Source organism: Triturus cristatus, chromosome 1_1, assembly GCF_964204655.1.
Source record: "Triturus cristatus chromosome 1_1, aTriCri1.1, whole genome shotgun sequence".
NCBI classification, from domain to species: Eukaryota; Metazoa; Chordata; class Amphibia; order Caudata; family Salamandridae; genus Triturus; species Triturus cristatus.
Genome location: NC_140579.1, coordinates 615,260,332 through 615,285,321, shown reverse-complemented (window position 1 = coordinate 615,285,321; position 24,990 = coordinate 615,260,332). Strand labels below are relative to the sequence as shown.

Sequence of the window (24,990 nt, the reverse complement as noted above, 5' to 3'; positions counted from 1 at the left end):
TGCTAGCCTCCCCCCTGGGTGCCAACCGTATGTGGTAATCCTCACGGGGGTCCCGGAGCTTGAAGAGGGTTCTTGCGAGTTGTACTCTGATCTCAAACACAAGACCCTGTCCTGGCTCAGATTAAATAGACCTCTCCCAGGGCATATTGATGGTAGGATAGCCCATGTCCGCCGTGTGGGGTGGATTGGAAATAGACGCAAGGACTTAACCGGGGACTGCGTGCTAATTAACTTCAGTGATCCCAGAGCAGCAGGTATGATCTGCAGTCAGCAGTCGCCACACAATTTTTGCGACATACAAACCAGGGACTTGGGGTATTTCTATCGTCCCCCTCCGTTATCTGGGTTTGAGAAGCCTTTGCCGGATGGAGGCAGAGGTGCATGGTATCCTCACTATCCAACCTTGGATGCCAGAGTAAGGGCAAGGACGCCGACTCAAGCCGCTCCACCCCATGGATGGGGTTGGTGACTCGATAATCAAGTTGCATTAAACGCCCCTCCACCCAAGGCAAATGGGTTGTATACAGCAGTGAGTGTCCCCTCGTCATTAGTTACCCCCCACACGTCCCAGCCAGCGTCCTTCACCACCATCTCCTCTCCTTCAGGCAGTCGATCTGAGTCTACTGAGCTCATGGAAGGAGTAGAATACTCGGGGTCTCCGAGCAGGGTTGCTGGATGTGCAGGGCCACTGATTCGTCCTATCCTGAAGGCTATCAGTTGGAATGTGGCAGGCCTGAATAACAAGTTGGACGCCCCGGACTGGGTGGCGCTTACAGAGCCCCACGCCGTCTGTGCCTTTCAAGAAACGTGGTGCGTGGAACCAAGGCATAGAGTAGGATATGCTTCCTTCTCTGTCCCGGCAGGTATACCAGTATCAGGAAGAGGGCGCCCATTTGGAGGTCTTTTAGTCTGGGTCGATATAACATTAGGGTGGCGAGTGTATCACCATCCCCAAAAATCACCAGATTTGATGTGGCTCACTGTAATATGTCCAAATAAAGTTGAGCAGCTGGAGATTTTTAACATTTATACACGAGGGGCTTCTGGGAGGGCCTCGTCACCAACCCTCCTGGCTCTAGAAGCAGCCCTGGGGGAGTGTCGTGGCGACTCATTAATTTTGGTGATGGGGGATCTTAACTGCACATTCGAGCCTTTGATGGCCGACGAATCCTTGGACCTGTTTGACGAAGATTCGAGGAGAGGCGTTCCGCCCCTCGATCTTCCAATTGTCAAAAGGTGGACACCCAGAATCGTCCAACTGAATTCCCTTACACTTGAGTTTGGCTTGAGAGCAGCAAACGGGAGAACACGGTCAGACCCAGAGGGTGCACATACGTATAATAGGGTGGGTCACTCATCTAGGATAGATTATATCCTCTTAAACTTTTCCTTGTGGGCCCACTTGGAGGATATGATAGTCTTGCCTTCCTTGGAAAGTGATCACAATGCACTCTCATTATCCCTAATACATTGGTGGAGGGCCAGCGGCTTACTAATTGGAGCTCCTGCGGCACTCGAGCAGAGGTCATTGGGGGGGGTGGTCCCTTCCAATTGTCTCAGACGTTTAAAATGGGACAAAGTGGCCATTGATGAAGAAAAACTATCTTGCATCAGAGCCGTCATTGCCGCAGCCTCTGAAACCCTGGAAAATCAACCTCCTAGCCCGCATAAGACAGCAGCCATGTTCAGTGAGGTTTCGACAGCGTTAGGGGACTTGTTCCTGGCCAAACCAAATCCCAAGGTAAACAAAAACCATGTTAAGCGACAGGGCAAATTAGGCTGGTACTCACAGGCGTGCCGCGCTGGAAAAAGAGCTCTAATCATGGCAGTAAAGAGTGGTGATGCCCTAGCAATAGCTGCTAAACGTAAGTCCTACATATCCACAATTAATATAGCCAGGAGAGACTGGGAAGACACCTTCTGGCAGGAGCTTCGCGCAGCAAGCATAGAAAAAAATGCAAAAGGTTTTTGGGACCTGCTACAAAAAAAACATAGACCCCCTGGACACCGTCATTACATGCAATATAACCGAGGACCAGTGGCACTCACACTTCTCGAAGCTGTATACTGCACCTGCTACAGAAGCAATGGTCTTCCCTTTACCTCAGATTCCTCAAGGTGCCGGCAGCTATGAGGAGAGTCTATTTTCCAGGAAAGAGGCTGAAATTGCCATAAAATCCCTGGTTCCTCGCAAAGCAGCCGGACCTGATGGCCTACCTGGCGATCTTATCCGCATGGACATAAGCGAATGGGCTATGATGATTGCCTCGCTATTGAACGCAGTCATGGCAGGCGCCCCCCTCCCTGCTTCTTGGATGGCAGCTGAGGTGGTTCCCCTGCACAAGAAAGGTTCAAGAGATGACCCAGCTAATTATAGACCGATTAGCTTAATAGACTGTTCCCAAAAAGTGGCGGGCAAGGTCCTCTTATCTAGGGTCCAGCAGTGGGCTGACGAGAATAAGATACTCTCGGATTTTCAGGCTGGGTTCAGATCCGGGACAGGGACGATAGAACAATCGCTAAGGCTACTTATGATCTACTGGAAGGTCGTCACAATTGGAAAGGGTACCTTATATCTGGCCTTCATCGACCTCCGCACGGCCTTCGATTTGGTGCCTAGAAACAACTTGTGGAAAGTGTTGTGCGACCTGGGTATGCCACCCTACTTGCTTCATTTGATCATGAGATTCCATGAAAATAACTATGCCCAAATACGTTGGGGGTCAAATGGTCAAAAGACCTCAAGAATAGAGGTGAACAGAGGTGTACGACAAGGTTGCGTACTTGCCCCAACCCTGTTCTCCTTATACGTAAATGGAGTGGTGGATTTTTTGACTCAGACTCCAGCAGATGCACCCCGTCTGGCAGGTCGCCTAATTCCTACCTTACTCTTTGCTGACGATACTTTACTTTTGTCAAAATCTCCGATGGGCCTCCAGCAGCTTCTTTCTGGATTTGACACCTTCTGTAAGCAGCGAGGCCTTTGCATTAATACAGACAAAACTAAGTATCTCATTTTGAATCCCCCACACAAGCTTGGCCCCCCTCCAACATTGGGGCACGTTGCTCTAGAAAGAACTAAAACGTTTGACTATCTGGGCATTCGCTTGGTGGATACAATGAAATGGGACTGCCACTTGACCAAAATGTTGTTGAGCTTAAAAAGAGTGACTGGGGCCCTGTTGAAAGAACAGAGAGCAGCATCTACAAGACCAATAGCGGCAGTAATGGATATTTACTCCGCCAGAGGAGTAAGTGCAGCACTTTACGGGGCGGAGCTCTGGGGGATGTCAAATATGAAAGTGCTAACTCGAGCTGAGAATGCCTTCCAGAGAAGCCTAATGTCTCTCGGTCCTTCTGTTCCCATTCTACCCCTGCAATTGGACATGGGTTGCCGGGCGATTGAAGATCAAGCAAAACTACGCCCCCTGTTACTGTGGGCCCGCATCTGGAGAGTGCCAGAGCTCTCAAGTTATGCGGATGGCCTACGGGAGATAATTAATTGCCCCGGCTGGGCAAAAATAAAATGGCTAAGGGACGTCAAGGCTCTATTTATAAATCTGGGGCTGGAAGAAGCATGGCACCAACAGTCAGCCCCGCCCAAATCCATGCTAAAACAAATTTATTGGACATGGGTGGCAAGTAAAAGGAATTCTTCCTCAACGATCTGCAAATCCACCAGAAATTTTGTGGAGCATAAAGATGTCCCTATCAGAGAACTGTACCTGGACATTGTTACTGCCCCATGGGATAGATCTCTGTATTTCAAATTCAGAATAGGCCTTCTCCCGGTTATGGAACTCACATGCCACTGGAAAATACCACACCAGACTGCGCCATGGTGTCCATTTTGCCCTCAGCGTTATGAATCTGTCCCCCATCTGTTATTCGAGTGCCCCGCCTATAAGGTTCCCCGAATGAAATGGTTAAAACCGATGTGCCTTACTTTGGGCACTAGACATTGTAACGTGGCATTACGAATTTTACTTACAGACACTCGCCCATTCTTCGCATGCGCCACCTCGAAGTATTTAGGTTGGGCATGGCGAATACGGTCAAAAAGACTTAGGCAAATTGTTTAATCATGATTTTAATTCTTTTAGCTAATTTAAATAATTTTCCTTTTAGACTAATGTAGAAAAAATGTTGAATTTTAGAATATCTAGGGTTTTTTTATGTTTTCTATTTAGTAAATGCTCTAAAATGACCTTTAATGTATGTATGCTTTTTAAGATATTTTATGTCGAAATAAAGCCTATTTGACTTGACTTGAAAAAACAATGAGCTCTGTTGAATTGCTTTGGTCAGTCTCATGTCCCTAGCCATAACATAGAACACAGCTGCAACCCTGGAAATCTGGTGCTTTTATTATTGCTGGGCATGCATGGTAACACACTTGGAGAAAACGCTTTCCAGGATAGAAGAGCTGGGCTTGTCCGGAGACGTAAATTCCTGAATCTAAACTCAGAGGTATGGGGTCCCCTGACAAAGCCTACAGGCCTTCTATAATTCTAATAAACTAGCTTCTAGCAAGGGGAGGGTAGCAAGGCGCTGTAGTCCTGTTTCCACTATCATTATAATATGATTTCTCCTATTGTTCTATATGGAATTGTAACTATGCTGATTTGTTTGATCCTATGAATTTTGCTGCTAGTACTGGAACGTGTATTGCATTATAGAGCACGTTAGTTACAATAAACATTTTAAACTATACTTTGACTCTATTTAGTCATGTTGTGGACAAGTACGAGAGTTTGAATGAAAGAGTGTTCTTGTTCCCACGTATGCTGAGAGAGGAGGGAGTAACATGTTCTAGGATGTCTAATCATTGGTAGCTTCGCTGTAGCACAGAGAACAAATGAGACACTGTAGCTAGTCGGATAGGGGCACTGGGCACCGAGGTGGGTATTTTGGGACACCACTACACACTTAGGTCCTGGTTTCCTGCGCATAGTTCTGCATATGTGCAGAATCCCTGCAACAGTATTGTGCCACCACAGGGACCCATACACCGGGCACTTACAATCACCATGTACACGCTGCACAACACTATATCTTTCATGTACTGTACTCCTTATTGGTACACATAACCCCAGTACATGCATTCACGATGCATGCACTACAGCACTACATCCTTCATGTCCTGTTCTCCTCACAGGTACACAAACACTCAGCACATACACTCACCATGCATGCACTGCTCAGCACTGCCCTATCCCTATATTGTACCCTTCCCAGGCACACATATACCCAGTGCGGAGTCACCACTATGATGTAGAGTAAGCATGAGTTAAACACACAGCTGCGAAACTTTTAAAAAGGTGCTTGAACCTGTGACAGGGTAAAATGTACCTGTTCACTACTACTGCCACTACCACGCTTGCACTGCTTAACTCCTGGTGAAGGCGGTAGCCTTCCAACACAATGAGGGTAGCTCTTTGGACACCCCAAGTCCAACCAGACCCCAATCAGTGAGACTGGCCTATGTCATGGCACGCACGTATGATCAGTGTTTCCGTATGACAACAAAAATCAGCAGTAGGGATCCAGACAACAGTACAGTTGGGCACTCAGGGTAGGGGTACAAGTTCATTACCATGCAGAGGACTTTTCCGTCCCAACAGTTTTCTTTTCAGAAATTATGCAAAATGCTGAGGCGGCATTTTGTGCTATTTTTAGCATGAAATACTTCTTTACATTCATTTTGAGGGCCCATTTGACACTAAAAAAGAAAAGTGAAACACTGCATGTGACATGAACAGCTACTCATGTTCTATTAATTCACATTGATATCGTGCTCACACAATCACATTTTTAAATAAATGACAACCGAATAAGCAACATGGTGTAATACTGTAATTTTGGCATTTTGTGGAACAAGTCTGATGTGAAATGCAGGACACTTTGTGAAATTATGCCATTGTAAACTAACTTTTGCCCTTGCTTATCTTTTTCGTAAGTCGATAAAATGATTACCCCTGAGTTAATTAACAATACACCTTGCCATCAGTTTCAAAAGATCACTTTGGGAGTCGTTGGTCACTTTACAAAGCATATATTTCCATAGTGACTTTGTTGAGATACTCCAGCCGCATGCTCTAAAACCGAGATGCCTCACTTCATGGGGGTTCATGCAGTGAATCATTAGACTTGTTCCAGTTTTACTCTAATAGTCTGAAGTTGAGCAGAACTGCTTTAGCACCACAGTACCAGAACCTTATAGTGACATGAAAAAAAAAACTGCCTGTTTGAATGATCGGTAGGCTATGCTCAGTCCATCACACATGCACTATTTGTGTTGTATAGATTGGTAACACACTTGCACTCTGTTATTGATCAGGGGTCTGAAATCATAGCCTGCAGCTTGCTGTATGCCAGCGATTGAAAGCAAATTATAGTCCCTGTATCACACTTACAGTGTCATTACACAACCAATCACCATGCAGCTCAAGCCACATACTAGTTTACTGTTTTATACACCCTGGCATTGTCAATCACTCTTTAAAGGATACAGGGCCTCCCATATGGTGGCAAGAGAAACCCAGGGGCATATTTACAAGGGGATCACCACCAGAATGTCACTTTTAGCGATGTTCTGTTGGTGATATGCCCTTCTCCATATTTACAACGTGGCATCAAGCCACTTTTTATGGCGTAACACTGCCTTCTCAATAAGGCCCCTTTACACGCATCACTTCGTGTGAAAGGGGTGTGCAAAGGGTGTTGCTGTGGGTGTTCCACTCCAACACCCATTACTTTTGATGCTGTCCGAGATTTACAAGGAGGTGTAAATCTGAGGCAGCGCCAAAAACTATAGCCATCCAAGGGCATGATGTGAATGACAAAACGGGGAGAAAGGAATGAACAAATCTGTATTTCTTAAGCGCATGGTTACCCGTAGGCATCCCAGCGCTGCTAGCAGTGCTCTCAAAAACTTCAAGCAGTGTTAGGGAAACAGAAAGGTTTTTGTTTTCGAAAGGTCAGATAATTAGCTTCAAGACGAATCTGGGGAGGAAGGCAGTTCCATAATTTAGCAACATTATAAGAAAAAAAAGACGCCCTCCACTACTTGATCTTTTATTTCTCCTTGTTTTTGCTTTTTCTATGTGTGCTGCATTCTGCAGAACACATAGAAAGAGAAATGCCATTAATGATTGTTTATGTGCAGGAAGGTGTCTCTTGCTGCCCATAAACAATCATTAAAAAATGATGATTTGCTACTTCTATGTGTGCTGCATTAAGCAGTGCACAAAGAAGTAACAAATCAGGAGGGCGTGGCTAACCGTCAAGCAGGGCAGACGTGGTTTAGATGAGCTGCGAGCCGGGCCCTGAATCCTATCTGCTACTCTGCCAATGCTTGGACATCTGCACTCAAAACTAGCTGAAGCTGACTCCTGTGCCACTGGGCTACATAGCGGAAGGGAAAGAAAATTGACCTTTGTGTGGGCTCCGGAGGAATAGGCTGGGGCCTATACCACAAGGATAGCGGACACCGAAAGGATCGCACCCTGGACCCGGAGGAGTCATTGCGAGGCCGGAGAAAGTGCTGCATACCTGCGGGAGCGGGTCCGGACAGTCATCGGCTTCTAAGGTGCCTGAAAACAGCGGACCGGCGAGACCGGTGGCCATTGCCTGCAAACTCAAGGTACAGGGATACGGGAGCAACAGAAACTAGTGCGGCGGGCTGTGGGGGCAATGGAGGCCGAGAATTGAATGCCCGGCAAGCTGCAGTGTAACCGAAGAGCCAAACTACGCACAATACCCCTGCGGTAGTGGCGCCTGACACCCCGGGAAGCGATTGGCTTCTGAAATGCCTGAAAAGTAGCGGGCTGCATATAACGGCTGTTGCGGCAGACTCACGGCATCAGACTGAGAATCGGGGCATCAGACGTGGGGCGGCCCCGAAATCAGTTATAACTGACTGTGTACTAGTATACCGTGGAGGGAAATGCGCAGCAATATTGAGAGCGGAGGACTCACCGCGTAACGACATGGGAGCGGTGGGGTGAAGCACCCGATGCGAGTAATGATGGCAGCACTGTGCCGAGGCCCGGTCTGAAAGCAGAGACCATTGGTTCCGCCGCCAACAATGTTGCTCCACAGAAAGGGGGCAAACACAGATAGGATGATACAACCCGGAATCGGTGCATAGCATTGGTGCATGGGCCCCCTCCCCCCAGCTGAGATACATCACCAGGAAAGTGCTGGGACATAAGATCCCTTATGCTGCCACGTTGGGCCCCAAAAGCAGCGCAGAACATTTACATTCGGAGTACATCGCAGCGTGGGCATTGCTAGTCGCTGACTGAAGGTGAGGACTGGCCATAATCGCATGTTGCAAGCAGGAAACACAGAGTGATGGGACCAGTAGGGTGCGGTGGAAATCCACGCTAGAGACAGTGCGTAGTTACTAGCGTGTAGTGTGATACGAGTCGGCCCAGTGCAAGAACAGATTGAAGCTTGTGCTGCGCTGGGGGATGAGACGCACCAGAGGAAAACAAATGGAACCCCTCACTTCTGGAGGGACTGACAACACTATGCAGAATGACCTATTACAAGCCTCTAGCCCGGATTTTGTCCCGCCAACAGCGCCTGGGAATCCAGTGGACAAACTGGATTTGATTCTCAAGGAAGTGCGTGACTCTGGAGCAGCAAGTGAACAACAGGTGAGGGCGCTAGCCAAAAGCTTCACGCTATTGAAAGCGGATCAGACCAAAATGGCAGAAACAGTGAAAAGTAACAAAATTGCTGCTAGAAGAGATATTGCCACAACAAAAGGCCCATATGACACAACTTGAACAGCTACGGAGTCAACTTGCAGGATTGCAGGACAGAGTGGACGACACCGAGGGGCGGTCTCGGCGCAATAATGTGCGGATACTAGGCATACCAGAACGCACCGAAGGCTCGAACCCTACCCAATTCATAGAACAATGGTTGCGCAACAATATTGCACCAGAAGGCCTTACGGATTTAAACAGTGTAGAGAGAGCGCACAGAAAACGTCTTGACCACCTGTTCCCGGCGTGCCACCCAGACCCATCATAGCGCGTATCTTGAACTATAAGGACCGTGACACGCTGTTATGCGCTGCCAGAGAAAAAGCTCCAATTCACTTTGAAAATAAAAGCATCTCAATATATCCGGACTTCACAGTGGCAGTCCAATGACTGAGAGACAAATTTTAGGATGTTAAAAAAACACTCAAGGCTCATAATTTGAAATACGCTCTATTGTTTCCCACCCGCTTGAAGGTTCTTTATGAACAGAAGGCCCACTTTTTCGATAGCCCGGAAGAAGCGGCGGAATTGGCGGAGGTCACGCTGTCGCTGGATGCATCACAAGGTTCATCGCAAATGCGGCAGCAGAAGCCGTATAAAACTCAGAGGTCTGGGAGCAACAGACTAGGCAGAGGTCGGAAGGCTTGTCCTGCTACCATAACAAACCCCTCTCCAGAGCAGAAGTTAGAGAGCCAGCAATCAGCAATACTTGCGGCGGCGGTGTTGGACAACCAAGATGCGATATCAGTAGCTGACTCGATTGACTCGTCAGAAGACATGAACCTATGCCCAGACTCTGAGAACAGTATGGTTCTATTCCCTTCAATTAGCCCACCAACTGCAATTGACTATGTGGGCTGAAAGAGCAGGGTTATTATCAGCATGTCCCTTGTCGTACAGATGAGTATAATTGGTATAACATATGTATGTGGATGGTCGCAGTGTAGATTGTAATTGTACAATGATAGGTCCTGAGCTCGGCCACTGGAGTTGTTATCAGGTGTATTGCACCAATACACATCCAGTGAATGATGGTAGCCACCTCCCCCATGGCAACTGCACAATGTTATAAGATACGAAGTGTTCAAGTTGAACTTGTTTTTCTTGTTTGGTCCTCTATCGTTTTATGGGTGAACCTTGTATTGGGAGTTATTAGGGGACATGTATGGGCAGACTCATTCATAGTTGTATCCTTAACTAGTCATCACACAGATATGGGAATGTTCCGAATATCACATCACCCAACGCCACATGGCTATGACTGGTAAATATTTGTGCGTGACCTCGAACGTTAGAGGAATAGGGTCTGTGCACAAGAGACAAAGAATATATGCCCAACTCAATAGGAGGAAAACCCAAATTGTCTTTCACCAAGAGACACATCTTACCAATTCTGAGGCCGTTAAATTAAAGAAGAAATCGGAAGGGCAGTTATTCTACATGTCTCCCTCTGCATTTGCCCGTGGAACTGCAATATGGATTAGGAATGGCACCCCTTTTGTAGTTCTCAAACAGAGAATTAACACAAATGGCAGGTACGTGTTGCTCCATGGTACATTAAACGGGGAGCACGTAGTACTGGGTAGTATTTATGCCCCGAACACAGAACAAGACAAATTTCTAGGGACACTTAACACAGCGGTGGTGGGGTGGGATGGGTACCCCTGGATCATTGGAGGGGACTTCAATGCAGTACTGGATGTGGAATTGGACTGCTCCCACCCATCATTACAGGGCGCCAGTTGTAAGAAACTGGCAAAGACATTAAAAGGATGGGCGGAGGGGTGGACCATGTGAGATGCGTGGTGTGCACGCAATACTGATAGCGAGGAGTACACATTCTATTCAACTCCCCACATGTTGCATACTCATATAGATAGAGTGTTCTGCTCATTGCATTTACTTGCTACCGTGGACAATACTACATATCTAGGGAAAACATTGTCCGATCACAACCCACTGGAGATTACATTCTCCTGGGGGAAAATTTCCACACGAGTTCCCACATGGAGACTACAGCCTTTACTCCTAGAAGATTCTGTTATTCCACAGCCCACTATCCACAGCCATCACTAATTATTTCGTTGAAAACGCAGATACCGCTAGCTCATGGCAGATGGAGTGGGAGGCCTTTAAAACGTTAATACGTGGGGTGCCTATTAGTACGAAAGTGGGTGCCCGTTGTGCTCTCAGAAGAGAACTACGGGACTTGGAAGACGGTCTGGGTAATCTCGAGCGGGACGCAGCATTGAATGACACACGCAAAGCGGCTATATGCCATGCAGAGCTCCTTGAACAACTACGCATCATTGACTATCGCACATACACACAGAAGCAACATGCCGAAGCGGACTGGGCGGGTTCCCTACTAGCTAGTATCATAAGGGAGAGTCCGCTAACAGCCCACATAACAGAGGCGATTACTTTAAATGTAAATTGATACTTGTATAGCACACTACTTACCCGCAAGGGTCTCAAGGCGCTTTTACGAATACCGCTGTGGAACCCATCCTGGCTTTCCCTGTGAGGCGTCCACTCCTGGGCACCCCCAAGGTAGAGGCCAGGCATCCTTAGCGTTGTGAGGGCCTTTGTGGAGATTAAGCAAGCTATTGCCCAGAGTTGCAGAGTGGGACTCCATGATTGGAATAGGCACTGAGGCGAGAATTATCAGGTCCGTGGAATTTTTGAGCCCAAGACCCGCCGAGGCGGGGAATTGAACCCTGGTCCTGGGCTAGACCTCTGCATCAGGGTCTGCCGCTCTAATCATTGAGCCACACTTCTCCACTAAGAGGGCACAACGGCAACCACGCAGCTAGATATTAACGCAGCTTTCAGGAGATATTCTGAGACACTGTATGCACCACCGGCAGAACTTCAAGAGGAGGATTATGTATCCTTTCTTCAAGGGCTACAATTTCTCCAACTGACAGGCGACAATAAAAAAGAATTAGCAAAACCCATCACAAAAACTGAAATTAGAGCAGCCATTAAAGATCTCCCCCGCAACAAAACACCAGGCCAGGATGATTGCCGGTGGAGTTTTATAAGGCATATTCAAACCTTCTGGTCCCTCACTTGGAACGACTGTACCAAGCAGCAATGGAAATGGGTTCCCTCCCACCTTGGTTGCATCCCTCCCGAAACCTGGCAAGGACCCCAAAGATATGGCAGGATACCGCCCACTCTCACTATTGAATACTGACTATAACATTTTGAGCAAGATATTAGCAAACAGAGTTCTCCAGTACACTCCAAAACTGATACACCCGGACCAGTGCGGTTTTGTGCCTGGGTGGAGAACCGCACTCAACATCAGACAGCTGCATCAAGTGCTGACACAGGCGGAGGTAGATAGTGCCACAATGAGGTGTGTGTCCCTGGACCTGAGACAGGCATTTGACTCTTTACATTGAAGTTTCAATCTGAGAACCCTAACGAGGTTTGGATTCCGGACAAATATGTAAAATGGGTAAGCTTACTGTACACAAATCTGACAGCGCGTGCTCACATTTCACAACAATACAGAGTGGCAAGAGGTACCCGATAAGGATGTCCATTTTTGCCCTTGCTCTTTATACTAGTGCTTGAACCACTGGCCATCAAGCTCCGGGCAGCTGCAGAAGATAAGGGAATTAGAATTGGGACCGACACATGTATTATTTCTGCCTATGCAGATGACATAATGCTGTATCTCAAAAATCATAAAGGTGATCACGAGCCTATTCCCACAGTATTTCACAACTTTCAAGTACTTTCAGATACCTCGATATTCACATCTACAGGGAGGGGCAGGATTTATTGGATGGTAATTTGACCCGGGCTGATACAGCATTAAAAGCCCAGGTGACATTCTGACCCTTTTTGCCACTATCGGTGGCAGGACGAGTGGCAATCTCTAAAATGGTAATGCTTTCCAGATTATTATATTTCTTTGGCAATCTACCAATACTAATCCCGACACACGTGTTCAAAATGAGAAATACATTATTAGTAGAAATGATCTGGGGAACGGGGTGTAGAAGAATAGGATTGTTCAAACTCCAGTAAGACACAGACAAAGGAGGACTGGGAGTCACGGACTTTAAAGCATATTGTTACGCCAGCCAATTACAATGGCTATCGTATTGTATTGCGGGCCACCAGCTGCAAGAAATAGGTATGTCAAAACACATGTGGGAGAGAGGAGCGCTCCACACACTGTTATTACCTAAAAGCAGCCCGACAACAGCACCTCCTCTATTAAAAGTGGCTTTAGCGTACTGGAGGGAAGCGATCCGCTACACTAAGGGGGTACTCCCATATGCCCCTAACATTCCACTACTGGGGCTCCCCACACCATCTAGAATAACCACCTTGAAATGTATCTCCAAATGGTCAGATGAGGGAGTGAATATGGTTGGGATGTTGTTTGCTGATAATATGCTAATGAATCATGATACATTTGTAAGGGAGCAAAGAGTCCCCAACAACTTATACTTTCTCCACGCTAGCATTAGCAGGTACTTTAAGCATACCTTGGCTCTAGACGGAAAGGAACCCCGACGGATGACCTAGTGCACATGCAATACCTAATGGGGAATGGGAGACACTTGACCAAATGGTTGTATAGGTGTATATGGACTCATGCTGGAACCTCATTACAGGAGCTCAGAGATAAATGGAATGGGGACATAGGCTGTGAACTAACGGACAAAGAATGGGGGGTGATACTAGAGTACCCAAAGAAGGTATCTCGAAACCCCAAGTTTAAACTTATACAATACATGGTGGCACATAGAGCTTACCTGATTCCCTATAGGGTGAATAGAATGTTCCTAGATATGGCAGACACTTGTCCTAGGTGCCATGCACCACAAGTGGACTTGGTGCACATGTTGTGGACTTGTCTGCGATTCATACACTTCTGGACAAAAGTGAAAAAAATACTAAGTGAAGTAGCGCCAGTGGTAGGAGGAGATATGCTTGAATATTGCATATTGGGGCTAGGCCCTAAACACAAGAAGAAGGGACCACAGAATAGGTTTGCCAATATGGCATTGATTCTGGTCAAACGGCCAATCACGATGAGAAGGAAAGCTGCAAGAGCACGACAGTAATAGGATGGTAGGATGAGGTCGTTAGATGGGGCAGAGCTGAAAGTATGTAAATAAAAAGGGAAGAAAATAGAGGACTGAGAAAGAATCCCATCTCGCTGGAATGGAATACAATGCTGGAGGGGTTTATTGACACGGAACTACCAGTGCATGAAAATGGATAACTTAACACACTGAACGGCGCACTTAACTGGATAGTCATGGGGCAACCCTGATCACGCCCAATAGTGACAGATAGTACAGGAACAATGAATCTTCCAAAAGAACTGATGCATAAAATAGGATTGGAACTCTGGCTAAAGACCTAGGTGTATTATTGAATGAGTCTGAGGGAGAGGGGTAGGGGGTGGGACACTATTGTTATGTTTGTAGCTGTGGGTGGTGGGTGGGTTGTCTTTCATTGGCTCATACTGTATCACGTTGTATGTACAGGCATTATAATTGCTGTTGTTGCTTACATACTGTAAATCGCATCCGAATGTCACTGAGTATATAATGTGCTGACACTGGCAAATATTGACGTGTCAATCGTGCCGTACCTGTGAATGCCTTCTATACTGGATGTCGTTGTACTAAGAAAACTAATAAAGTATGTTATTAAAAAAAAGTAACAAATCACCATTATGATTGTTTATGTGCAGGAAGGGACACCTTCCTACACATAAACAATCATTCCCTGCAACGCAGGGACCCTTGCACTTAACACAGATTCAGGAAAACCCAGTGCAATGCACCAAGTCCGAAGCACTCTGAACCTGTCACACTCACTAACATATAAGGACATTTGTAAACGTTCCACTAATATGTCCGAACAGCATAATCCTTTCCCATTGCTCAGTCTCGTGCCTTGACAAACGTTTCGACTCCAGCACACACTGCAAATAAAGCAGCCTACAGTCAACACAGTAACAAACTGACTAATTCGCACAGGTGTCCTCGTGCTAGCGTCCTGCGTGTGGCTCGAGCCGGGGCCGCCTGCACGCTGTCCCCGGATAGAAAAATCAAGCCACTACATATGAGGTCATCAGTTTAAGCGGTCCTGTTCCGCTCCACGGGCAATTGCAATCAAACTTCTGTTTTCTCTCTATTCTCACGCCATTTATTAATCCCAGTTTGGTCGAATGATGAAAATAAGGATGAAACGTGGGCCTCCGGATGCTGACGTCTATATATAGCTCCCAGATCGCATCTATTCCTTGTTACGCTCTCCTCACATTCCATTAAAATCAAAAGGACGAAGTTACCGCATTGTCGGGAGTTTATTTCTGTGTGGCAGAATGAGAGCTTTCATGTGTGTGACTAATATTCCACTGGGAACAGTTTCCTTCTGAATACTGTTTGTCCTACCATAACACCTGCAAACGAATCTTCAAAATGTACCTTAGACTTTTTTTTACAAATCAATATCTCTGGTATGCTCATATAAATGGAATGAGAGGTTCTGCGAGTTACCCCTTTAGGACTGTGCAAACCTCCCCGCTGATTCTAAGGACTAATTTGAAGTGCAAAGAAAGCTGAGTGTAGGGTTTCATCATGGGCATTCGCCGGATGTGCCATAAACATGCACTTTTGCATACCACTGGAGAAGGACAGTTGGGAGAGAAAGCATTGAGGGGTGGTCGGTGATAGATAGGATTGCGACCAAAATTCGGGGACACTCAAGTCCGCGCACCTGTCGTAGCGCCGTCTTATTTGCAGTACAGAGGAGGAAGGTATTTAGGGCACCCCTCTAAAACCATGTCCACATATACAAATTTCCCGGACACCCGTGCAGAAACCTCTGGCTATAGGTGTTCAGTAATAGCATAAGTACTGACAGGCCTGTTATGCCACCATGGCATGGTGGATCTGAGGTTCTCGTTTGCTTTTTCAACGAAGCAGCGCCTGCCCTGGAGGCAGGACTGGCTTTGTGGGAAAAACCCACTGACACTGCGGGGATCTTCAGATACTCTGATGTAAATGAACCCTTTAGTGTATGGCTGTGGAAATATTTTAATTTTACACGTAAGTTTAGTGCGAAGAGGACTAGATTTTTGCAGTTTTGTAAAGTTGTGAGCATCGATGCCTATTCGGAGAAAAGTTAAAGAGTGCAAGTGAAGGTAAACCTGGAGGTTGGGCAGCCATTTTTGTGGACAATGAGAAGGTTTTTTTCAACAGGGGGGCAGAGGAATTAGGTTTTGGGCAGCCATATTTTCCCATCTCCTCCATCTGAATTCCCAGGTGGACATGATTTGCCGATGCCGATGAGCAGTCATTTCAGCATATTAGTTCTGCAGGCATAATTTCCGGTGGTGTCAAGTCTAGGACAGACTTCAGCGTTGTGGTTTGTATAATACTGTGAAGAGTTGTCTTCTGTCCTCTTCCTCAACAGTTTGATCCAAATTTAACCTGAAAGCAGTCACTCCTTGACCTTCGGATGGACTTGACAGATGATGCAGATCTTTTGTTTTAGTGTCCAGGCGTAGTTCGTAAGTGCGGTTAGATGGCTGCGCTTTGTTTTCCATGCTGTGCAGCAGCCAGAATGTGGGAGATTGGGGTCTTGGGGGTATATTTACAAGGACTTAACGTTGCCGTAGCGTCAATTTTTTGACGTTATGGCAGCTTTATTTTATCGCTGTATTTACAAGTTGGTGCTAATTGCAGTTAGCGGCACTTTTCTGGCGTAAACGTGAATTTTTAAGATCGCCACTTCTGTCTGTGGGAGTTAATGAAAATGAGATGCAAGGTGGGCGTTCCGTGCAAAAACTGCTGCTAACCCCACTTCACGATATTTTAAAGGAATTCCTTGTATGGTGCAGAACACCAAAAACTGCCTCTAACTCCAGTTAGAGGCTGTTGTTTAAGACCAGAAAATAGCTGGTCTTAAAATTGGTGCAAACACTTGGAGCCTCATTTCAGAAGGTTTTGGTGCTTGACAGTGCGGCAAGGAATGCTGCTGCACTGCCCTGCAACAAAATAAAAGGGCAGGAGTGCGAACTATCAATAACATAGGGTTCATTCCTGGGCTTTATCCATGAAAAGTGTTGAAGCCCAGCAACAAAACAGCGTTGCAACACTTCTCACTGCACTCTTCTTGAGACACCATGGATGCCCTGTTTTCACTGAACGGCACTCCATATTGCAATTAATGAAAGATACGTCTGAAATCCTGACGTATCTGTCAGCGCTAAATTCATGCATTGCTGCAGTTGTGTCACAAGCATGACCCAACTCCAGCAATGCATTGGGCCAGCCTATCCCTGAGGCACTGCATCCCCCTTATGCCTGCCTCATGGCAGGTGTAAGGTTCTGACGCAGTGGCGTCCTAGAATTGTCGCAGTGAACTCTAATGGATTATACTGCGCCACTGCTATGAGGCTTGGTTGCGTGGGAACGCCCACCCTGCATACATCATGCAAGATGCAGGTATAATGTGGCACAGGGCTTCATAAGGTCACCCATATGCCTAGATGCGTCACTTTGCAAATACACCGCAACGTGGTGCAAAATTAATGCTGCAAGTATGTGAAGAAAATAACACACCAGCAGCTTTAAACTGTTGGAAGGGGCTCATGAATTAACCCCCCTGTATTTTTCCCCTACATTGACGCAATATGGCTGCCATGCACCAACGCAGGCACCCTTGTGCCATGCTGTTGCGTAGTTGATTGATGTTGTGCAGGAAGGGACATCTACCTGCACAAAACCTATTAATCCAGGGGATTTCCTCTTCCTCTGTGTGGTGTGCGTTGACAGTGGATTTGAAGGTTGTGTGAGTTTCATGGGTATTGTTGTGGCTCCATCTCTTCTCGAGACGTCTGCAGGTGCGTCTGGACTAGTGGAGGGCGGGAGTCGACCAGTTGGCCTTTTTTGAAGTGTTGTTTGCCTGGTCTTTACTTGAGGGGTGCCAGAGTGTTTGCGCAGTTGGAGATCAATCGGTGGATTTTGCACGCTGCGGTGTTGTCGTCTGTAAGCGTTGGCGGAGTGGTGCTGAGAGAGTTGACGAGAAGTTCTTCAGTGGCCTTGATCCAGGTGCGACAGGTGGGGGGGCGATGATGACGGTGGTGTATGGTGGGCATGATGAAGATGTGATGTTTACAATGATGGTCGGTCCAAGAGAGTTTGGTGGTGTGGCTGAAGTTGAAGTTCCCGCTTGTGGAGAAGACGGGCTCAAGTGTGTGTCCTGCTATGTGGGTTGGTGCGGTGACTAGCTGCTCGAGTCTGATGTTGGCGAGGTTTCCCAGGAGGGGGGTGGTGTTATGGTCACTGGGGTTGTTCAGGTGGAACTTGAGGTAGCGGAGTAGGATATAGTTGGTGGATGGAAAAGCCTGGGGTGCAATGAGGGTCTGCAATGGCATTGTTGAATGTGGGTTCATGGCCAGGGGCCTTTAGACGAGGGTGCCGCAGAGGGTGGTTTTAGGCCGGATCTGGAAGTGGAGGTGTTCCCAGGTCCCCGTTGGGTCATTAGAGTGCGTGGTCCATCAGAGTGAGCTTTTGTAGACAATGGCAATGCCTCTTCCTGGACTGTCGGGGTGGTCCTTGCGGCTGATTTTGTAGCTGTCAGGGATGGCGTGGTCAAGGAGGTCCCAGATGTCTGTGGCGTATTTGTGGAGGGACAGCATGTAGCGTAGAATGCATTAGAGCCGGTTGGGTGCGCTGATGGTCGGCTGGGCGGCAAGAGGCGCTGGTGTGCTGATGTGGCAGGAGGTGTGTTTGCAGTTTCAGTAGGCGCAGGGTGCAAGGGTATTCTTCAGTGATGCTAGATGGCAGGCAGTGTGGCCCCCAGGGTTGAGGGCAAGTAGGGTGCTGTTGTCGTAGCGGTGGAGTGTCCGAGAGGCAGGGTCCTTGGTGCTGGGCACGGTACAAGGGCGGACAGATGCAGACGGGCTTGCCTTTGGCTTCCCTTCAGCTCACCAGTGGCACACCAGCTGTGCATAGCTGCACAGCGTTCACCATTAAGTAGTGCTGCAGGGGGGCTGTACAGCTATGAGGTGAGAAACGCAGGAAAAGACACTGGAGGGGGTGGGTATGCGGGGGAACACAACAGCAACGAGGGAGAGGATAGGGAAAAAGGGACTGCAAATAAGCACATGAAAAACAAAGCCAAACACAGCAAAGATAACAAAAAAGACGCAGTTAGGGAAGCAACGGAGAAGAGCACAAAGATTAACAGAGAACAGCAGAAGAGAGGGACAGGTGGGCAGTCAAGATGCAGAGCAGTGATGCTCTACCACTGGACCACCAGGGATGAAGCACAGGCACAAGCCTGCAGGTGGAGGAGGGACTTGAACACTGACCTCCGTGTCAGAGGAACCAGCAGCAGCAGATGGGGACAGCAGCAACCAGACAGCGCAGCACTGTGGGAAGAGGAAGTCCACTAAGGATTAGTCCCCGTACACCCAAAAGCAAACTAACAGGGGGCAAGGAAAGGCAGCACCACCCAGTTGCCATTTTCGATATGAAAGTGGCGACCAAATTCCGTGTTACCCAGCGAGTAACGGCGGATCAAGCTGCATACACAAGAGCCTGGGCCAGAACCAGCCCCATGCCCCTGCCACTCACTGTTACCAATGGCCGATCTCAGCGACTTGAGCGAGTAAGTGGAGTCTTCCACAAGTCTTGTGCGGTGCCCTCTGTGATATAGGTCATCTGCAGCGCAGGGATTGCTCAGGGCACAGTTTCCGTCACCCAGAGGTGCTAGGCCTGGGCCCAACTCACCCACGGGTCTCCTTCGCTACGTGTCCCACCTCCTCCTCACCTGGACTTTGACACCAGGGCTCAAAGCGCTGCACTTTCTCCAAATCTGTGACTCAGCCAGCAGGAGCCTGATCTAGGTGGGATATCACAAGCCTGGGTACAGCAGTCGCCGCCAAGTCCGCTGGGGAACCTCCCGATGCAGGTGATGCAACAGGGCCCCCTTAGGCATGAAGTTGCAGTGCTTCCGCCACACCCATTTGGTGCAGCTCAGGGTGTCACCCTCCACAGCGTCCGGGCAGCACCACATCCTCTGGCCTGTGATGCAGAAATGCGCAGCCCACCATGGGAATCGCCTCAGTGCACTCAGGTGAAGCGGTGGCCTATAGTATGTGATGCAGACCCACCTAAGCTGGTGTGCCGGAGCGCCTCTAATGTTCACAGCTCCAAGAGGTGCCAGGCGGTCTTCTCGCACAGGTCAGCAACGTGTCACCATGCGACCTGCCAGACTTCACCACCAGGTAAGGATGATCGACGATGTCTCAATGTCTACCACCACGGTCCAGCAACTCCACAGCACCTCTGCCTCCCACTCCGGGTCCCAGAGGGTCCACTGGGCCCAGGGGGACTGTCCGCGCTTTCAAGGTTTTGGATGCCATGGTGTTGCAATGAGTGTGCAATGAAAAGCGATGCATCACTGGTTTTACCCAGAGATGCGCCTATTTTCATAAATGTAGCTCTGATTTTCCTCTTCCCCTGGCACTCTGGCTGGTCATCCTGGCTATTGGGAGGTTTGGGGGGGTTGTTTACCTGTACAAGACTTTCCCCTGGCTGCTCCATTCTGCATTACATTGGTTTTATTTCCTATTTTTCATTGGATGTGGACTTATAGGCTATTTTTGCCTCTAGAGGCAAAAAAGTCACGTTGGGCTGACTAACGTGAGTTTTTTGCCCGCAAATTAGCCTTTCGTCAGTTTTTGCCCGCCAACGTCAGTATTTGTATCGCCTTCACGCTAGTGTTAGCGGCAGTTTTCACGGCGGCTACCTAAAACTACCGCCATGTAGCGACGTATTGTAAATACATCGCTAACAGGGCGATCGTTTTTGGTGATAGGCCACGTGAAGAAAACTGCTAATTAGCGGCAGTTCTTGTAAATATATCCCTTGGTGTCTTCATTCACAACAGACTTGCAGCTCAAGTGGATTTGCATCAGTGGTTAGCGAATAGCACATCTTTATGCAACAGTTTCCAGAGAAAATCAGTGAGTGGGGCCTTTACCTCCGGATTTGTAGATCCTTCACTTGATTAGGATGCAGCAGAAGGTGGAAGAGTTTACCTGGTTGGGAAAACCATTCAAAAAGGGATTTTACCATGGGCTAGTCTGCATCCAATGACTGCATTATTTGACAACGAGATAGGGGATTGCGTAAACCCCACAACCCGAATAACTGAGTGCGCTCTCCCAGGGAGTTTGCCACGTTCCAGCCAACTGCTCACGCCTGCCACATGTGTCTCAGTCAAAGTGGAAATCGACAGTTGGTGTATATGGTGTCAAAGTGCCACTCCAGCCAGTGTAACCTATGAAGAAAGTGAAGGCCTCACAGAAAGTCTGTTTGTCGTCAGCTAGAAATTTGCTGGTAAAGTAGAGGCAAGTGGTACTGTGCCACAATGCGACACAGAGCCGTCATTCATACAGTACGACAACTCTAAAGGCAGTGACAGCCAGGAACAGAGAAGCGCTAAAGGCTGTGATAGTTGAATGCAAGGAAGAACTAAAAGCAGAAACATTTCTGATACCAAGAAACGCTAAAGGCAGTGACAACCAGGTACGGAAAGTGCAACAAGCAGCAACAGCCAGGTGCAAGAGAATGCTGTGAGAAGAGCAGGTAGACACCAAGAAACATTAGAGGTGGTGATAACCAGATATAGAGAATACGATTACACTTATCAGAGACTCAGTAAAGAGAGTCATCTGACCTCAGCACTAGCCACCACAACCCAAGCAGATGCACAGGGTTGTGCTTAAGAAGCTGGTGAATCACGTTAGACCAACTGAATATTTGTTGGAATAGTGACATTTTTCAATGGCTGCTAAAAATAGCACAAAATATGGTGCATCCACCTTCTTGAAACCACAGTCTCCCTTCAAACCCGCCAAAACTTGTCACAGTCATTGTCAAGCGACAGAGAGGAAGATGAGTGTGCAATGTCAATGTTGACTGCTGAACGATATAGTATTAGCTTCTTGTAAGAAAGAATGCCAAACGAAATCAGGCCGACAAGTGAAAGTGCAAACTTTATTTGGACACTGTCCCAAGATCACACTTAAAATGAATGGGTGCTCCATACCGTTTATCATAGACATTGGGGCATCAATAAACATTATGCCAGTGGAAAAGTACAAAGAACTGTCTCCAGTGCCCTGTTTAACCCTATTGAAACCAAAGTGTATACAAGGGCTGCTTCAACGCCAAGTCAAGATCAATACATAACAACTGCATTGCATAAAAAGACAAAAGTACAAGCACCAATTCATGTCTTGCCAGGAAATTCATAGAGTGCATGTTCACTCAGTTTTAGTACTGTTGCTGACATGGGGCTGATTTCTGTAAACTACAATGTCAATGCCTATCATGAGGTAGTGAGTCAGTTTCCATCCTTGTTTAATGGACTAGCAAGACTTAAGACCATGAAAGTGCAATTTAACATAAATGAGGACATCTGTCTTGCTGCACAACAACAGTCGAGTTGCATTTCATATACAAGAGGCTGTTGAGAAAGAAGTTGAGACACTCTTAAAGCACAACATCATTGAGTGGTCCACTGGTCCAACACCATGGGTAGCACCCATTGTGGTTGTGCCAAAAAAGGATAGTGGAAAAGCTGTACGAATCTGCATTGATATGTGCCAAGTGAACAAGCTGATTGAAAGACAACAACATCCAGGTCCATACATTGCTGAAATAATTACGCAGCTGAATGGAGATAAAGTATTTTCCCTCCTTGATTTGAATAAAGGGTATCTCAAGCTCAAACTGGAAGAGAATTGCAGGTACATGACTATCTTTTTGACTAATGTTGGTTTATTTAGATATAAAAGGTTACGTTTTGGACTGTCATCAGCTGCAGAACTGTTTCAGAATGTCATTTGTCGCATAATACAGCCAGTCACAAATGCTTTCAATTACAATGATGACATACTTGTTTTCGGGGCCACACGAAGGAAAAATGATAAAACTTCTTACACAAGTGTGTCGCATACTTGCCAATGCAAGTCCCACTTTAAATGAGGCAAAGTGTGAGTTTTATCAAACCAATCTCAAGTTCTTTGGTCATATCTTTTCTGAAGGGGGAATGACTCTAGATCCAAATAAAGTACAAGCCTTGTCATCCCCTGCTCCCCCACAAGATGCAAGTATGTTGCGATCCTTCCTTGCAATGGCCAGTTAATGTTCAAGGTATATACATAACTTTGCCACTGTAAGTGACCCATTAAGAGAGTTAATAAAACAAAATGTCCCATTTCAATGGTCAAGTGAATGTGAACAAAGCTTCAAGAAAATAAAGCATGCAATTGAGAACGCCGGCAAAATGGCATACTTTGATCCGAAATTGCAGACGGAGGTTGTTGTTGATGCAAGCCCAGTGGCGTTGAGTGCCATCCTTGACCTGCACACTGGACATCCCAATGCCCAAAGGCTTATGCTAGCCAAAGTCTGTTATTGACAGAACGTGCCTATTCACAACCTGAAAAAGAAAGCATTGCTGTGGTGTGGACGTGTGAGCATTTTCATGTGTTCCTACATGGAAAACATTTCACAGGTGTCACCAACCACCAAGCATTACTCACCATTTTTGGCAATCCTAAACTCAGGATGCCCCCTCGCATTGAGAAGTGGGGGTTGCACCTGCAGGAGTATGATTATACGATTGTGCATCATCCAGAAAAATATCAAAACCCTGTTGACTACTTCTCACATGAATCAATACATTGTCATGGCACTACTTCTAAAATGGCTGTTGCTTATGTTGACTTCATTATGAAATCCAGGACTCCTGCTGCCATATCAGAAGAACAAATCATTGCTGCCACTAGGACTGACAAGGATTTGATAATACTCAAAGACATTATTACACATCAATCGTGGCGAAAGCATAATCTCTTCATGATGAGGGTCGAAAATTGTCATACCAGAGAGTCTGGGACAACAAGTTATTGAACTGGCTCATGGGGAACACCGTGGAGTTGTTGCTACGAAATGTGTGCTACAGGACTGGGTGTGGTTCCCTCGTCTAGATATAAGAGTTGAAAAAGAGTTAAAGCCGTGTTATTTGTGCCACTGTTTGTCATCCAAGACAACCCCGCATCCATTAAACATGCCTGATCTTCCAAATCATGCATGGGAGAAGACTGCAATTGATTTATTTGGATCCCATGACAACGGATATCATCTACTAGTAATTGTTGATGAATATTTCCGTTTTCCCCTTGTGGAAGATCTGTCGTCAACTACTCTTGACAGAGTGATTGAGAGATTAGAAAGTATATTTGCAACATGGGGTGTTCCTTCTATTTTGAAATCTGACAATGGCCCGCCTTTCAATAGTTGAGAATTTAAAGATTTTCTCACTCATCTAAATGTCAAGCATCAGACAAGCATAGCTCTCTGGTCACAGAAGATCATTCAGTGCACTGTGCTGAAAAAGCTTGAGCTCAAATCAGTTTTTCAGTTGATGCTTTGAGCATATATGTCAACTCCCCATTCTACCATGGATGAAAGCCCTACCATCCTAATGTTTTAGTTTTTTTTTTATTTATAAAGTTTTATTCAGCGAGAACTAGACCCTGGAAGGGAATCAGAACGCTTTACAAATGTTACATCAACTAGAAAGCAGGATAAACTAGAAACATATATGTGAGTAGCCAACAGTAAACATAAATGTTGTCCATACTCCTTGTAGATCCAAAAAGTACTCAAGAGTGCGTTAGCCATCCACATGTAGAGTCAAGTGCAGATCCTGGTTGGTGAACTGCGTCCGATTAGTACCCAGCTTAATCAAGCGTTGGAATCTGGATAAAGTTTTGTTCATTTAAAGCAGTTTGACTTCTTTTTTGAAGAAAGTTCTAGAAGGGTTCATTCTGATTTCCAGGGGCAGGGCGTTCCAGATCCTAGGCGCTAGTCCGCAGAAAATATGGTTGTATGCTTTCTTTTTCCAAATTTTGAAAGATTTCAATAGCAAGGTGCTGGTGCTTCTCGACGTTCTGTCACCACTTGACAATTCCAGTTCATTGGCTAGATACCTTGGTGTGTTGAAGTGCAAGGCTTTATGTGTCATGCAAGCGATTTTCAACTGTGTTCTTGCTACATAAGGGAGCCAGTTAAGTGCCTTCAGATCCGGGGTGATGTGGTTGTTCTTTTTTTAGGAGCCAGTGATGAGTCTT

The 24,990-nt window shown here is 46.8% G+C and overlaps 1 long non-coding RNA gene across 2 annotated transcripts in view; it reads left to right on the top strand.

Annotated features, from left to right (window-relative positions):
• LOC146870719 (uncharacterized) overlaps positions 1-24,990 on the top strand; it is an 86,498-nt gene that overhangs the window by 50,105 nt on the left and 11,403 nt on the right. The gene's annotated exons all lie outside the window — the stretch shown is intronic.